Below are 15,344 nucleotides of genomic sequence, written 5' to 3' on the forward strand. Positions count from 1 at the left end.
CTGAAATAACGTTGCATCTGAGGGTACCAATCGGTGGGCATTGCTTTACCCACGTGAGGCTGGAGAAGGGGCAGTGCTTCTGTGGTTGGATCTGTGAGGTACAGTGGAAAAGACAATAGCATGCTTATCGTGCTTATGGGGTTTTTCTGGTTTTCACCTCGAAACAGCTTTACAAACTACTGCAAATAAAAGCGAAGGTTAAAGTGTGTGAATGTAATTTCTCCGTGGTTTCAGCCCAGGCTTTAGTGAAGTTTTCATTCCTGGAGTCTACGGTCAGCCTAGCAAACCACACAACCAAAGTCCAGGTTTCTGGCTTCAGGACGTGCTTTTGAAGAGTTGCCTTCAGCAGGGGCCGTGGGTGATCTTGAATTAGGGCCAGTTCAAGGTCTGTGTTGGTGGGACGGCACTGAAAGGCGCCATCACTACGTTAAATAAGTAAATACTTGAGATCCCATAGCAACAGCGATGATTGAAGGTTTTCCCTAATTAAACTTGTTAAGAGCTAGTGCATCGCCGAGGCCTTTTACCCGTAGCATGAGGTCTCTGCCCCACCGCTGGGTGCTGCCAGCTTTGCCTGGGGGCTCTTCGCACTCACACCTGCCAGTGCTGAGCCCGGCCGGGCCCCCGGCCCTCTATGCTGCAGGAAAAGCTCTCGTCAGTCCTCCCGGGCTGGGAATCGTGGTGTTTGTGTGGAGAAAAGGAGAAAAGGAGCAGAAGATGGCTTTTCCCGAGCGCTGCCTTTGCCCCTGCATGTGCTGGCTGGGAGCCAGGATGGAAACTCTGTCCTCATGAGCAGAGAGGGAGCGGGGAGGGGCGAGAGGCAGAGGGGCCCCGAAGCAGAGGGAGCTGGAATAAAACCACCGACCCGCACGGAGAAAAGCCTCCAGCAGATGGGCCCGCGCCTCCCCACGGGCTCTCCACGCGGCCGGCTTCGCGTGCTCCGCTGGCCGGGTCCCGTGGGGGGCTGCGTGATGGCAGAGCAGGGTGAGAGGCAGCAGGAAGGACGCTAGAGCAGTAAGTTGGGCTCTGCCGTTCCTAAAGCGGGGTCTGTGCGTTGCTGCTGGGCTGTGATAAGGCTGGTGATGCTGCGTGAGCAGCTGGAGGGGCATCGCCGTGTCTTTATCTGTGTCTTTTAACTGGGGCAGGTCTGGGCTCTGCACACCAGAATCGCTGGTGCTGACGGAGGTTTGCTGTGAGGTCTTGTGCCTTGCAGGAGGCAGCAGGTCTGGCGTGGGAGGTGTATCTGGTGGTGAGCGAGGCTCTGCACGTGGACGCTGGCAGCTGTGTTTTCCTGTGCCCAGGTCCTCGTTAGGCATCGCGGTAACTAATCAGCTCAGTTCCAGTACTGCTGTTTGTAGCTGGAATCGCTGTAAGTGGCTAGATGCTGCGTGTTTTAATTAAATTTCCCTTGGGGAATAAATGTGGTGAAGTGTTGCTGTGATCCGTCCACGTTTAAGCATCCTGTGCAGTGCCCCCAGCTTGGCAAGGCGTTTCGGCAGTCGTACAGGTCTCGGCGCATGCTTCAATCTGCCCAGCAGAGCGCTGTGCTCCCAGCACAGCACATGTTTCCACCCCAGGGAAATTTGGGCTGGACTTGGTGTGCCACAAGCTTAAACCTAATTGATGACAGTGGGCTTTGAGCAGATGCTTAAAATTCAACACCTGCTGAGGTGTTTTCCTAGTCACGAGCGGTCTCGCACGCTCAGGTGAGTTCTGCGGAATCGTTTTACGTTAGCGATGTCCTCGAGCAGTGCTTTCCTCTTCATGCCCCGTGAGACTTCTTCCCCAGGTCTGGCTGCCAAGCCGCGGTACTGCGGGCGGCTCAGGTGAGCTGCAGTCACAGCCCTGGTATTCTGCTGGCGCTGTGGACAGGCACACATCTGCGAGCGATTAAATCAACCCATCAGGGTGTCATCTGGAGAGGAACAAATGCTGAGCTTGCTTTGCAGGCGGGGGGGGAGGATAAGATCCCCCCTCCGTATTTTCTGCTGAAAGCTTTTCCCCGCTGCAGATGTGCAGCTGCTGAGGTTCCTTGCCAAGAGGCAGCCGTGACTTACAGAGCGGGGGAACATGCACACATCTGCGTGCAGAGCAGAGCGGGGAAGAGGCTCGGTCCTCCTGTCCCGGGGGATTATGTTCTCATGATGGATAGTGCCAATTTTCATGGAGGGAAAGGGCGAATTTCACAGGGCACCGTAAGGGCACCTCGTAAATACGAGTTCACTTGCCGGTGTCAGCCAAGCAACACCTGACTGAATTAAACAGAAAGGAATTCCCAAAGACTTTTCCGACTGTTGGAGCTTTTTCTTTGCGAACGTTAAGCCCCTGAAGATAAAAACGAAAATACGTGTTTCAGCTGCAAAGCATGCTGTGAATATAGGCTTTGTGTTTCCTTCTAGGTGAGAGTTGAGTCTTGGATTATCCCGAGCTCATAGCGGTATGTGGCCATGGGAAATAAATACCTCTTACTAAAATCGAGTAGGGTGCCTTCTCCAGCACGTGCAGCATTTCAGAAATCAGCATCTTGTCAGAACCGGACCTGAGGCATCGCCCACAGCCTATGAAGTCAATGGGATCTTTTCCATGATTGCAGTGAGCTTGGGATCAGGCCATGACTGGGAATCTGCTTTTCCCTGCCTTGACTTGTTAGGCCGTGTGTGCAGCAATTTGTGGCCGAATTCTGCAGGCACACCAAAAAGAGATGTGTGAGGCGCTGAGCTTTTTCCAGATGATGTAAGAAACCCTGAGCTCGCTGGCTGCCATTTTTCAGCTATGTCAAACTCGGGGAAAGGTTTCCTCCCGGGAAATCAACACACGCCGACTGTTTTTTGCATCAGATTTCTCTTTCCCCCAAGATTACTCGGAGTGACTCCAAGCTGAAGTTTTGCCATGGTGTCACCTCTCGCGTGAAACAGTCCTGCCCTTGTGTTGGTGAAGGACACGGCCTCGTAGTCTGTGCTCAGGTTTGCCCCGTTGATATCCTTTTGTTCACACAGTAGGAGACTTCCCTTGTAGGATGACTTAGTGTACACAAATTTAGTGGGAAATGAAGGTTTCACCTGTTAAATTCCTAAATTTCCCCATTAGTCAGAGAAAGACACTTCTGGGTGTGTTTCAGGGAAAAACAGGATTGTCTCTAATAGCCACAAATTTCATAAAACACTGCCAGGATTTGATGAGGGAGGTTACTTTTAAAGAACTTATAACTTAATAACTGCCATGTAATGTATTATTTAATGTCCCACTCGCTTCATATTTGCTTGCACGGGGCAAAATTATTTTCCTCATCCAAGGAATCTGGAAGCGTTATCAGAAACAGGACTCGCCCTACAGGAGTGGTGAAGCACTTCAGCTCCAACTGACATTCACTGCAGGAATACAAATTCCAGCTTTTCTGGTCTTCAGACAAAACTATTCACATATGTTGATAATCCCAGCCCCTCTGCTAATTCGCGCTCAAGGCAGCCTTCCGCGCATTTAAAGGAAAAAAAACAACTTTAGGCTCCTAAAAATCTGTGAAGTTTTTATTTTTTTAAATCAAACCTGATCTTGGACTGCATTGACTTTTTTTCTTACTATTTTTAAGTTAAAAGAAATTTTCAGAAAAGCCTGGAAACAGATCATCACCAACCCGTTCTGTTTTCCCGGAGGATTTAAGTAGTTCGGCTGCCTTGCTGTTTCTGTTGCACATAAAACTTATTCTCTTGTAACTTGGGAACCGTATTTTGCAATCGAGGAGATTTTGGTATGATTTACCGTGAAATACTTGACTGCAGAATTAAGCAGGAGATTGTATAATGCAACTTTTCTTTAGCAGTTGCCTCAGTGTGTCAGCAAAACTTGGCGATCCGCTGATGAAGCACAGCAAGATGGATCTGGATGAGGTCACCAGGCGAACGAGGCCAGCTCTTCCGCTGGTGTCAACAGGCAGTGCTCCATTAACTCAGCTGAGCAGTGATCTGGCTGTGAGGTTCAGGGGCTTTTGTGCCCTTTTGTGGTGTGTTTTTTTTCAGTTTTGTGGTTGAATTAAAAAATATCTAAATTTGGAGACGTGTGGCAGGGTAGCCCCATCTCTTCCCTTCCCTCCTCTTTCCCTTCCAAAAAAAAAAATATTAATAATAAATGGAGGAAAGGAAGGGAAGCCTAAGCAAAATGTTTCAGCTGCTTTTGAAAGGAAGGCTTAAGCCCTTCAAAATTTAGCTAAATTTTGCTAGGAAATGTCATTTCAAAATAAAGAGCCTAACTTTTGTATGATTTCTCTAGGTTACATGAAGAAAATTCTTGAATCTTTCTTTGTCTGGGCATACTGTGTGTAATTATATTGAACTTGGCAAAAAGGGTTTCAGGTGATCAGAAACCATAAATAATTTGTTCATCCAGCAACACTCAAACCTATCTGTGATTTATGCTCAAGGAGTTGCTGAGGCTGCAGAGCTGTATTTCAGATACGTGAGTGGGATCCGTCTTGCCCAGATGAGTTAGTGTCTGGAGCCTTTGTGCTCAGGTGAGAGGAACGGGCAGTTTTGCAGCGTAGTTCTGACTTTGTGAGGTGCCCACCTTGGGAAAAGGAGTACTTCTGGAGCATGACTTACCTCTCAGGAGTATTAAAGAGCCTAAAGGATTAGTTCACACATGGGCATCAAGATTTAGTTGAGACAGATCTGCCCATTGGTCCATTTTAACTCCTGCATGGAATATTATGTGAGATATCCAGGAACATATTTGCCATGTAAATGGCTTACTTGTATTTCAGTGTACATTATTTTGAAAAGTCATTCTTGACAAAGTTATGACCAGAGGTATCACTAATTTATTATCCGTCATCATTTTTACCTGTCATCAAAAGTCAGATTTGTGTGAATTCTTAGTTTCATGCGATAATTGTATTTACAAGTACCATGCATCTCGTATACATTTTGCTTGGGAAGTCATATAAACAAAATTAGCTCCTTAATAGTCTATTTTCAGTGCTGAAATTTCTGTCATGTTTTTCTTTTTAATACAAATGGAGTGAACCCACTAGGAGAAGCAGATGGCAGGTTTTTGTTAAGTAAATGCTATCCAGTGTGAATGTTTGAATTATTACATGTGGAAGGGATGGGAAGAAGAATCCCTACTCGAATGCTGAACATTTTTCTTACCAGCCAAGAAGTAAATCAAGTATAGCATTACGTAAGTTCTTCTTGCACATCTTCTAGTTGAAGAAGACGTTTGGGGAATTTCCCCTAAAAGATCCAGTTTAGGTTTAGTTTGCCAGTAATGCCTGTAGCCATGCTATTGTCAATAAGGAAAATCTGGTTGCTATCAAGAGATCAGTTGCGTTAAGCCACAGAAAATTGAAGCAACACAGTCCATCTTCTACCTTTGTACAAAGAAGGTGGCTCTGGCGAGGAGGGTTGGGTGAAGTGGAAGCCGCGCCACGCTGGGTTCGCAGCGATACCTTCAGCAGGGCTAGGATTTCACCTCACGTTGGACTGGAGCAGCAGATGTTTCGGAGTCTGAAGATGAAAGACAATGCTGTTTATTGAATCGGGCAGGGGATAGGGGCTTCCGCAAAGGGTTGGACTCCGGAAGACTCCCACTTTGAGATTTTGTTTTGGGTCCTGTAAAATGCGCCCTTGTGCAATGCATTCAGTGCTGGCTGCTTTGTAGTAATGAGCTTTTCCTGTGCACAATAAACAGTATTGGGGCCCCGGCCAGGACAACGTTCAAACATCTTGGGTGGAGTATGCCCTTGTGGTTACCCTGGAATACAAAACTTGGATGCACTTTCTCTGGGTTGGAAGCTTCTGTAAGAATAGCTCTGCTTCGGTTGTGAGATAAGGGCTCGGTGGAGGAAATTATACACGGATTCCCTGCTTCTGCTCCCTTATCAAACAGTGCGATGTATGTGGAAGAAAGTAAACAATGGAAATTAAAGTCCTCTAGAGTGTGTATTGCCTTTAGCACATCCCTTCGAGGAGAGCAGTAACAAAATGTGCCTCTGGTAAATCTCCAGTTTCTGGGTTTCCTGCCATGAGAAACCCAAATAAATGCTTCAGGAAAGGAGGAAAAAAAAAAAAAAAAGAGAGAGAGAAAGATTTCCCAAGTAAATGTTTTCAGTATTTTTCAGTTTCTGTTGTTGATTGATTGATTTACTGAATTTAGTCATGAGAAAACGCTTTAAAAAAAAAAGAAAAAAAAGAAAGGAACCCTGATCTATCTGAAACTGGAATGAATTTGGGAAGAAAATATTTTCTTTTTCTAATACAGTAGTGAAAATTTACACCGCTCATCAGTATTTGCCAAGGCAGTTTTACTGGTGGTTACATGGCCTCCCTAATACTTCTCACTGCACTGCTGAAGTTTATTAGGCACTACTGAATCACTGGGGACTAAAGATTGTACAAATATGGTAGGAACAGCATCATTTTGCCTCCTTCATTTTTGCTCCTTCAGCCTGAGAGAGAAGGATCCAAAGAAGTGGCCTCGGGCCGTGCCCTGTGCTACACCGATGGTTTTGTTTTATGGGAATTAACATGTTCAGAAAGTCCTAACAGACAGAAAGTGGAGACTGGGGGAATCCAAGCCTTGTTTCTGAAAGGGACGGGGACACATGGGTGGCAGTCCAGATCTCCCTTGGACACGCTCAGATGCAGAGAGTCACTGCCAGGGCCCAAAGGAGCTCTTCAGACCATGTCTGACCTAGTGGTTCTTCTGGGAGAGCCTTTTTCAGGACCTGGACCTGGTATCTCAGACATCTCCCGTGTCAGCAAGTTCTGCCAGCCGCATCTGGCACCTGGCTGCGTAGATGTGCTGGGTAAGTGCCAGAGCTTTCCAGGTGTGTAAGTGCAAGTAACTGGCTTTGAAGAAGGGTCTTAATCTTACTTAGTCACTTCTGAAAATTTTGCTTGTCTTGTTTTTTATGTTTTTTCTGGCACTAAGGTGACAGGAGATTGTGCCACTGAGCCATTGTGGTGCCAAAGAGCTCAGGTCCGTCCCTAAGCCAGTCTGTGCTCAACTTGCTAAAAGCCCAGCTCCTGAGGGCTCTGCTCCAGGAGCAGCACGGTATCTGAACAACACACCGAGTTCATTTTCTCTGTGTTTTGCTTTCTCACCCGGGGGTGCCAGCATCAGCGCGGGGGAAACCCTCATGCTCCCTGTGCTGCTGCCCTCATGGCGCACCCCTCTGCCAAAGCCCTTCAGCGGCTCCTTCACTCGGCATCGCCTCCGCAGCCAGTGAGGGAGCGAGTAGCGAGCCACACGTGCGAGTGACAGGGCCGAGGAGGACAGCAGCTTTCCCCAGGGTTTGGGGTTTTGTGTAAGGCTTTTCCCCGCTCTGTTGGCCGGCAGCGCAGTGACCCACGCCACCGCACGGACCGGGCCGGCGCCCTCCCCCCCCGCTTCCTCTCCCTGGCAGGGCCCAGGCGCTCAGATTTCCTCCCCAGCACAGGGCGGATGGGGATGGCGGCTCTCGGCTACATTCCTTTCAGTACAAAAGAAGAGGAAAAACTGCTCTCCGCACGGGCAGATGGCCGACTGTTTCCTGGCAGCTCCGCCACAGCATCGTTTTTCCTATTGTCCTGACAGAGACACGCACACCCCGGGCAGCTTCTCTCCTGGAAAAATAAATAAATGCAGGCCCTCTCTGCAGAGCTGGGGTGGTTCGCTGGGGTTTTTCGGGGCTGTGCAGGTTTCCTCCTCGTGACGGGTCGGTCTTTGGCAGGTCGCATGCTGCCTGGCCCTGAGGAAAGCTGAGGGAGGGGGTGACATGCGCTGCCCCGTGCTTGGGACATTGCAGTGTAGGAAATGGGATTTGCACTGAGCAGGGCCTGCATCTGCAGTGCCTGAGGTACGTAGGACAGTGAGGAGCGAGAAGCAGTCCGCAGGCAGCTCTTTGCTGCCTCAGCACTGCTGCAGGAAGGTCTTGGGGCACGCAGCTACCGGGGCGCTGCGGATGGTGCCCCAAGGATGAGGTGAGGGCCGCCTCAGGAAGCCCTCTGCTGAGTCCTCTGGGGGGACGGAGTCAGCATCCTGCAGGGTGAAGGCCACCGCGGGAGGGATTTGCTGAGGCTCAGTTTATCTTCCCCAGTGATAACTTATTTTGGAAGTTTAGGCTCTTCATTGTAATGCTCTCATTTCCTTTCTCGATGTGAGAGGATTTGTCTTCCTGCCAGGAAATTCTATGCAGAGTTGCTCCTCTTTGGGACCTCTTCAGGTCTCCTTTGTGCTAGAACAGCACAGGTTATCTCACCACATTGAAAATTAATTCCAGTGTAGCTCGTGGTCTGAACACTGTATTTTAGTGGCAGGTTGTTTCCTATGCTGTCAAATGTTTGGGTTTCTTAGAAGCGTAGTAATAACTCTGAATTCTTTCCAATTCTTTTTAACGCTAGAAGTGATTGACTGTCATAGTAGGACTGGTGGTTTTGTACCATTTGTAGCATTCCTATCAAAGGAATTAAAGTAGCTACACCAATTGGCTACACTGGTAGAAATGCTTATTTGCCAATAAAGTTTCATCTCTGTTGGAGATTTAAGCCAGTTCCACTGCATCTGTTAGGAATCCTGCCTCTCCGTGTGGCTGATGGACCATTCTGCTGGCACATGTCTGCTGGTGCAAATCTGGTCCCTATTTCTGTTGGTTTATTCCCTAGTGACTGCAGTCGTCTTGTATGTGGGGAATTCCAAAGCCAAAGAAAACAGGTATGAAATGCTGGCTCCACTGATGTCACCAGCAAGCTCGTGTTTGCTTCAGGAACACCAGATTCGCCACTGATGTCTTATTCAGCCTTGATTTGGAGTAATTGAATTTTCATGTATTAGGCTGTAAAGCAAAAGTAAGTATTATCCCACTGTGAGGAGCTGAGCAGTCCCACCATGTGCGCACATGCGCTCATGCAAGACCTAAAACACGCAGAAATGACCTGGTGTTGTCAAGAACTGGCACAGGAGAGCTGTTTAGTGTAATTCCACTAAACATTGTAATTAGAACTTATTTTAGCAGCCAGATTGGGAAATAGTGAATCTTTCCCTTCCTTCCCATGTGAAGGAGACCTACCTGTAAGAGTGGAGATGCATGGTGTCTCCAAGCAGTAACACAAACCATACTTGCCACCAGGAGGAATAACAGTATTTACCTTCTACACATGCAAGGCTTGATTAAATGTGAGCTTGTGAACAATGAATTAGAAAGAGAGTTGCTGTTTTGCTTGACACGGTCATGTCGCATCCTAGCTCGAACCCTGGAAATGCTGTGTTTGGAGCTGAGGGTGTGGTTGTCTGAAGGAAGCTGGAGGGATGTCGAATCCCTTTGAGCTGTTGAGCTTTTCTTCTGTTTGTTATGTGTTTAGGGGGAGGAACAAAGGCAAAATAAGACAATGGGAAATGTGGAACGAGCTTAATAATAGTGGGTGCAACTAGCCCCACCTTTAACACAACACAATTTGTATTGTAAGACTCTGTTTTCAATTTCTGTCTTCAGATCAATTTTTTTTGTTTCAGTCTGCAGTTTTCCCTGCTGAGTCTTTGCCTCTGGCTGAATTACTTTTGAAAGCCTTCAGCCAAAATGTTTCAGCTGTTGCAGGGAGTGAAGCTAGGGAAGAAAAATGTGCTGTTTCCCCTACATTAAAAAGTACACCGGGCTTTTCTTTTGCTATGACTAATTTTACGCTTTGGAACAGAAATGTTATCTCTTGGTTAGGGACACTGCTTGGATCAAGAGCAAGTCCTTTGCCATTCCTGTGTCATCTCCAACTTAACTTTTCCAAGGCTCTGTGGGAAGAAGATTTTAACTTGTACTCATGGCACTGAGGGGCATGGTTTAGTGATAGGACTCTGCAGGTCAGGCTGATGCACTGGTCCTGTCATAAAGCCCCAGCCTGGGAGTTGTATGGGAATGCATACATGGTGTCTGCAGTACAGAGGCAAAGGTTGGCCTCCTAAACAGGTACAAAATACATTTCTGGGGTTTAGTTTTATTTAGGTCAGCTGAGGCCTGGGGATGGGTAAAAATAAATCTGGAGGCTATAAGGGAAGCAGCTTTTAAGGTCCACTGAATGGTAGAGGCCTCCTGGGACTGGGAGTGGGCGAGGGAAACTGGGGCAGGGCTGCAGCTGGGATCCATTGCAGAAAGTCCTCAAGATGGAGGGAAGGTATTCGAACAAACTGGGGGTACGGAAGGGCTGGGTAGGTATTTAAGCAGACAGGACTGGAAAGAGAGGAGTATAGGGAACTAGTCATGGGAAAAGGGGGAACGGGGAGGAGCAGATAGGGCCTGGCTGAGACAACTGATAGCAAGTGGGGTGAAAATGAGATTAGCAGGACTTGGGGCTTGGGTAGTGACCTCAGGGAGTTAAACCAGGGCTGTGTGAGCAAGGGGACAGCCGGGGAGCAGACACTGGTGTTGAGTAGGTGAGGAAAACGGTGTGGAACAAGGGCCTAGCAGGAGGAGGTGAGAAGATTGAGGTGGGGGCAGAACAGAGAAGATTTTTGGAAGATGGAGTGATGCTTAATGGAAGAATCATGGGATCACAGAATGGTTTGGCTTGGAAGGGACCTTAAAGGTCACCTACTTCCAGCCCCCCTGCCATGGGCAGGGATGCTTCCCACCAGCTCAGGCTGCCCATGGTAATGGAGTGTGCCCCATAGCTACTTCCAGCCAAAGCCTGGAATGGAGCCAGGGATTCCCAAAGCTCCCTGTACGTCCGTACAAAACCCCTGGCAGAGTGTCTGTCCCCCATCTTCCTGGAGCTGCTCTTGTCACCAGCTCTTCCACTGCCTCAAGTGGCAGAGGGCTGTGTGGGCCAGAGCATCCAGCCCTTCTGGTAACTCCATATCAGTGCCTCTCTGATGCCATACCACAGGCCTTCAGTGTTTTTCTTGTGTTTTATTTATTTGTTTATTTATTTCCTCAGCCTTTAAAACAGAGAAACCCAAAGCTGAAAGCTCGTTTGCAGTCTCTGAAGGCAGTTTCTGTACGTGTGAAGCCGAGCACTCAGGGAGTAAGAAGTGCCACATTTGCAGTTACCTGAGCAGTTGCAGTTGGGCCCTCCGAGGCATCACCACTCAGGCTTTCACAGCACTTGTTGGCTTTCACAGCAATCCTTGGACACATCTGCAGCCTCGTTCAGCACAGCAGGAGGGGCTGGCTCCGAAGGTGAACCAGGGTAATGTAGTGAGTGAAACTGGTGCCTGTAGGGACTCCCTGCTAAATTCAGCATGCAATGAGGAGAAGTGGCTGAGAAACCTCCTCACCTGGCCTTCCCAGGCTCACCAGTGTCAGACAAAGCCTTAGCGAGGAGTTTTTGCCAGGCAGCTGTGTGTTCCCTGTCCTGGGGATTGTAATGCAGTCTGAAGCACCAAGTCTTGCTTCTCTCTGTACTAACAGCAGACTGTAGTTTTGACTATGATCTGTGCAACAGTTTGCCATTTATACCCTTACATATTAAACAATAAGTATCCTTGAAGAGAAAAAGTGAGGAGAAGGCAAATACTCAGTGTATCCAAGCAAGGTGGTTTCATCCCTTCCATTCCAAGTGCTTCAGTGCTCATCAGGTTTTCCATGACAGGCGGCTGATGTCACTACCTGAGCAGCAGACTTTTCATTTGCTTCCCAGTTGAATTTCTTTGCTAGTTTACTGAGTGGAACTAGCTCAGCAAGGGCTTTACAAGCATTGTGACTAATAGAAAAGAGGCAGGAGGGGTGAGAGGGAAGGGATATGGAATCACAGAATCATTTGGGTTGGAAAGGCCATCAGGTCCAGTCACCAACCTAACGCTACCCATACCAACACTAAGCCATGTCCTTAAGCTCCACATCCATGTCTCTTAAGTATCTCTAGGGATGGGTACTCCACCACTTCCCTGAGCAGCCTGTTCCAATGTCTAACCACCCTTTCCATGAAGAAATTCTTTCTGATACCCAGTCTAAGCCTCCCTTCGTGCATTTTGAGGCCATTTCTTTGCGTCCTGTCACTGGTCACCTGAGAAAAGAGCCTGACACCTCCCTGTTGCAGCCTCCTTTCGGGTAGCTGTAGGGGGTGGTGGGATCTCTCCTCTGCTTCCTTTCTTCAGTGCATCCTTAGTCAGTAGCAACTATTGATCCGATCAGGCATGTGCTTTGCCAAGAACAGGGAGGAGACCATGTTTCTGGCCGCCAAGGGAGGAGCAGGACAGTCCCTTTAACTGTAGCAATCCACTGAATCAGGTTAGTGACATACAAGCAGGCAATTTGCACTGTGGGCTTAGAGAGCAAGAAGATCAGTGGAATGAATTGTATGATAAAATTAAGGACATATCATAACACAACAGCTTTCCTGCAGGCAGCCCGAATGCTGACACTGTCAGCTTCTGCATTCCTTGAATTGCAGCGTTGTTCCTACGACAGGGGGGTGCAGGCACAAGAGAGAGGTTGTGGTGCTTTGATTCCATTCGGGTATTTCGAAAATACAGTTTGTTTTGACACATGGGATTCTCCTGAGCCCCTTGTAAGCACTGTGGTAAGATATCACAGATCAAAGGGAACAGAGTGGGGCAAGAGGGGAAGGAGACTGTGTGGGATCCAGCTCTAAAATGTACTCCAAAACGCACTATAGGAACATATCACTTTCCAGTCATCGGCCCTTCATGTTTATGTTTATGTAAGTTTATCCAACTTTCCCTTTTTTTTTTTTTCCCTTCAATAAATGGCTTGGGCTTTGCAGCCCACAGTTAGGATCCCATCATGTGCATGATGAACTGAACGGTCCTGCTGCTGGTATCTTCAGTCTCCGTGGCCCACAGGAGAGACCTGCATGGCCAGGACAGCAGTGCCTGCGCAGAGGTGGCAGTTCCCCTTGCCTCAAGCACAGGGTGCCCGTGTAGCCGAGGTGGGAAAACACCTCTGGAGATAGCCACGTCCAGGTGCAAACATCTCTGATCAAGAAGCGAGGCTGCTCCTGGCTCCTGTGTCTGCTGGGGCCATGCCCTCCCTTCTCCCCCCAGGGGTCGAGCTGCTCCCAGGGGCTTCGCAGGGGCCCGTGCACGGCCCAGAGACACTGCCTGGTGGTGGGACCGTGCGCGGGTCCTCGCCATGGTCCTACGTGCCTGTGTTCGTGCACAAGCACTCGCCTCCATGCTTTCTCCTTCCCCCAAAGGGAAATGGGCTCCAAACAAAGTAAGGGCTGGGGGAGGGGGCGCGTGAGGCTTTGACTCTCGGCGTGGCCTTGCTCACGATTTTCCTGTTGGTGTTTTGTCTTCTTGGCATCCTTCCTGTCCTTTATGTATATACGTCCTATAGTGTTGGTGCATTGTTTCCCCGTGTATGTTGCGTCCTTTGTTCTGTAAAGCACCGACGTGGAGAAGTGTTGCTTGCAGGCTTTGTCTGGCAGCCCCGATTTGCTGGCCCAAACACAAAATTTGTGAGAGTAACCGGAGAGAGTATTTCTATGAGCACCGAGGAGAAGAAAGTGTGCGTGGGCTTTCAGCGCTGCGTGGCTTTATTCCTCTTGGACGAGAGTCTGACCAGCTGCGGGTCGCTCCTGCTGATGTGGAGCCTCATTGTTTGTGTGCACCACCGTGGTGGCTGGGGTCCCACTTACAGGCTCGGATCCCGTTTCTGTGCGAGGTGCAGCGTAATCAGAGATAAGAAGATCTTGAGACGTGGCCTCCAGTGCACCACAAGGGTAATACCCACCCCCAAACCACAACCCCATCGAGGTACACTTGTTTCGTTCCCCACAAACGAAATAGCAAAGCAGGCTGGCCTGGAAGGCTAAAACAAAGGACAAAGCTGGTTTCTCTCCCTCCCTGAAGAAGTTTAGCTCGTAGCCCTCCAGCAGCCCCCTCAGCCCTCTGGATCTAGGGGCGTGCCTGCTGTTGGCACCTCTGTTTTACCCACCAGTAGCTCTGGGAACACCACGCAGTGCCCGGTGCCCTGAGGCAGATGTGAGCACTGCCGGCGGCCTTTCGATCATCGGAAGTGGGGAAGAGGGCATCTGGGAGGCTGGGGAGGGTGGGGGGGTGGGAGGAAAACTTAAATTAGCAGAGAGTCAAACAGCTCTTGCTGGAGACAGATGATTACAGCTCATTTCAAGGCTGCTTCCTGCATGCCAATGATAGATCAGTAAACAAACGCCTCTCCGCAAGCACAAAGCAGGCAGGAACTGTGTTTGGGAGAGAGGGGTCGGGGTAGGTCCCGCTCTGCTCGGTGGCAGGAAGCCCCTATCACATGGCCCTGGGAACCGTGAGGCCGGGTGCGAGGAGAGGCTTCTGCTGGGAGGCTTCACATCCTTCCCAGAGCCCCGCCGGCAGGTTCGAGGGCTCCCTGCCCTCCCTCTTCCCTCCCACCTCCTCCCCTGGCCTTCCTTTCCCAGTTTAATTTTGAAACGGTATCAGATGGCGGCTTTGTTCCCCCAGACAATGGCAGGGATTACTGAATAAATCGCGGTGCTGGGGCTCCTCAAACGGGGCTTGGCATCTTCTCTCCCCTTTTACGGCCCTGCTGCCCCACGGTGTATGTGCCAGGAGCCGCGGCTCTGGGCTCGGCTCTGCCTCACCTCGCGTAGCAGAGAGTTCGTGTGTGGCTCATGCAGAAAGCTGCAGTAGGCCAAAAAGGACCTGCTTGGTGTACGTCTGTCCTTCTCGGGTCATCTGCAGGCTGGACTCGGCCCTGCCAGTGTTCCTCTAGGAGGTTTCAGTGCCCTGGTCACACTGCACGTGAGGCAGGAAAGCAGACAGCACTTCTGAGGCTGGTCTTTCTTCCCCAGTGTCCTCCCGCTTTGTCCACACACCCCCATCTCCTGCCTTGTACCAGGTCAGGTGTGTTGGACCCTGTCCGTGAGCTGCTTCAACTAAACTGATCATTGATTTAAAGCAGGTCACCACGGGGCTCCAAAGAGGCAGCGCACGGTCAGGGTAAGATTTCTTACCCCTGCGGGCAGTGCCGAGGCGCAGCACTCGCTGCCCTTGCTGTGCAGCACAGTTCAGTCTCTACTTATCCGAGTAAAGCCCATCCCTGCTCCGGGGAAGGTGCAAGCCAAGTGCAGAACAACCTCTGTTGGCGTTTTTTGGAGGAATGTGCTCGGGCTGCCTGGGTGAGTCATCCTTTGGATGGGGACGCGAGCGGTCAGTAGTTTTTCATTATCCTCAATCCATAACAGTTAAGGGATGGATGAATAGATTCTGTTCCTCGGGCTGGTCAATTTTGCAAGGCTGCTCTGTGTCTAGAAGTGAAGCGGGTGTTTGTTCCACTTACTAATGAGGAAGAGAAGCCAAGGGGGCTTATTGTCTGGGGAGAGGGAGCCTGCTGAATGGTTAGCCATGGGCTGCCCTGCGTGTGTACACACTGAGTTGACCCAGAGTTCACTCCTCATCTTAGGAACGTT

The 15,344-nt window shown here is 49.6% G+C and overlaps 1 protein-coding gene across 2 annotated transcripts in view; it reads left to right on the forward strand.

Annotated features, from left to right (window-relative positions):
* Positions 1–15,344, forward strand: part of DENND2A (DENN domain containing 2A) — a 51,828-nt gene that overhangs the window by 2,140 nt on the left and 34,344 nt on the right. Inside the window, exon 1 of one of the 2 annotated variants that reach the window (XM_068663138.1) lies at positions 846–1,014. The exons of the other annotated variant lie outside the window; for it this stretch is intronic. The gene's annotated coding sequence lies outside the window, so the exon portion shown is untranslated. Of the gene's footprint in view, positions 1–845; positions 1,015–15,344 lie in introns of those variants that run through there. 2 annotated transcript variants of the gene reach the window in all.

Source organism: Anas acuta, chromosome 1, assembly GCF_963932015.1.
Source record: "Anas acuta chromosome 1, bAnaAcu1.1, whole genome shotgun sequence".
Lineage (NCBI taxonomy): Eukaryota > Metazoa > Chordata > Aves > Anseriformes > Anatidae > Anas > Anas acuta.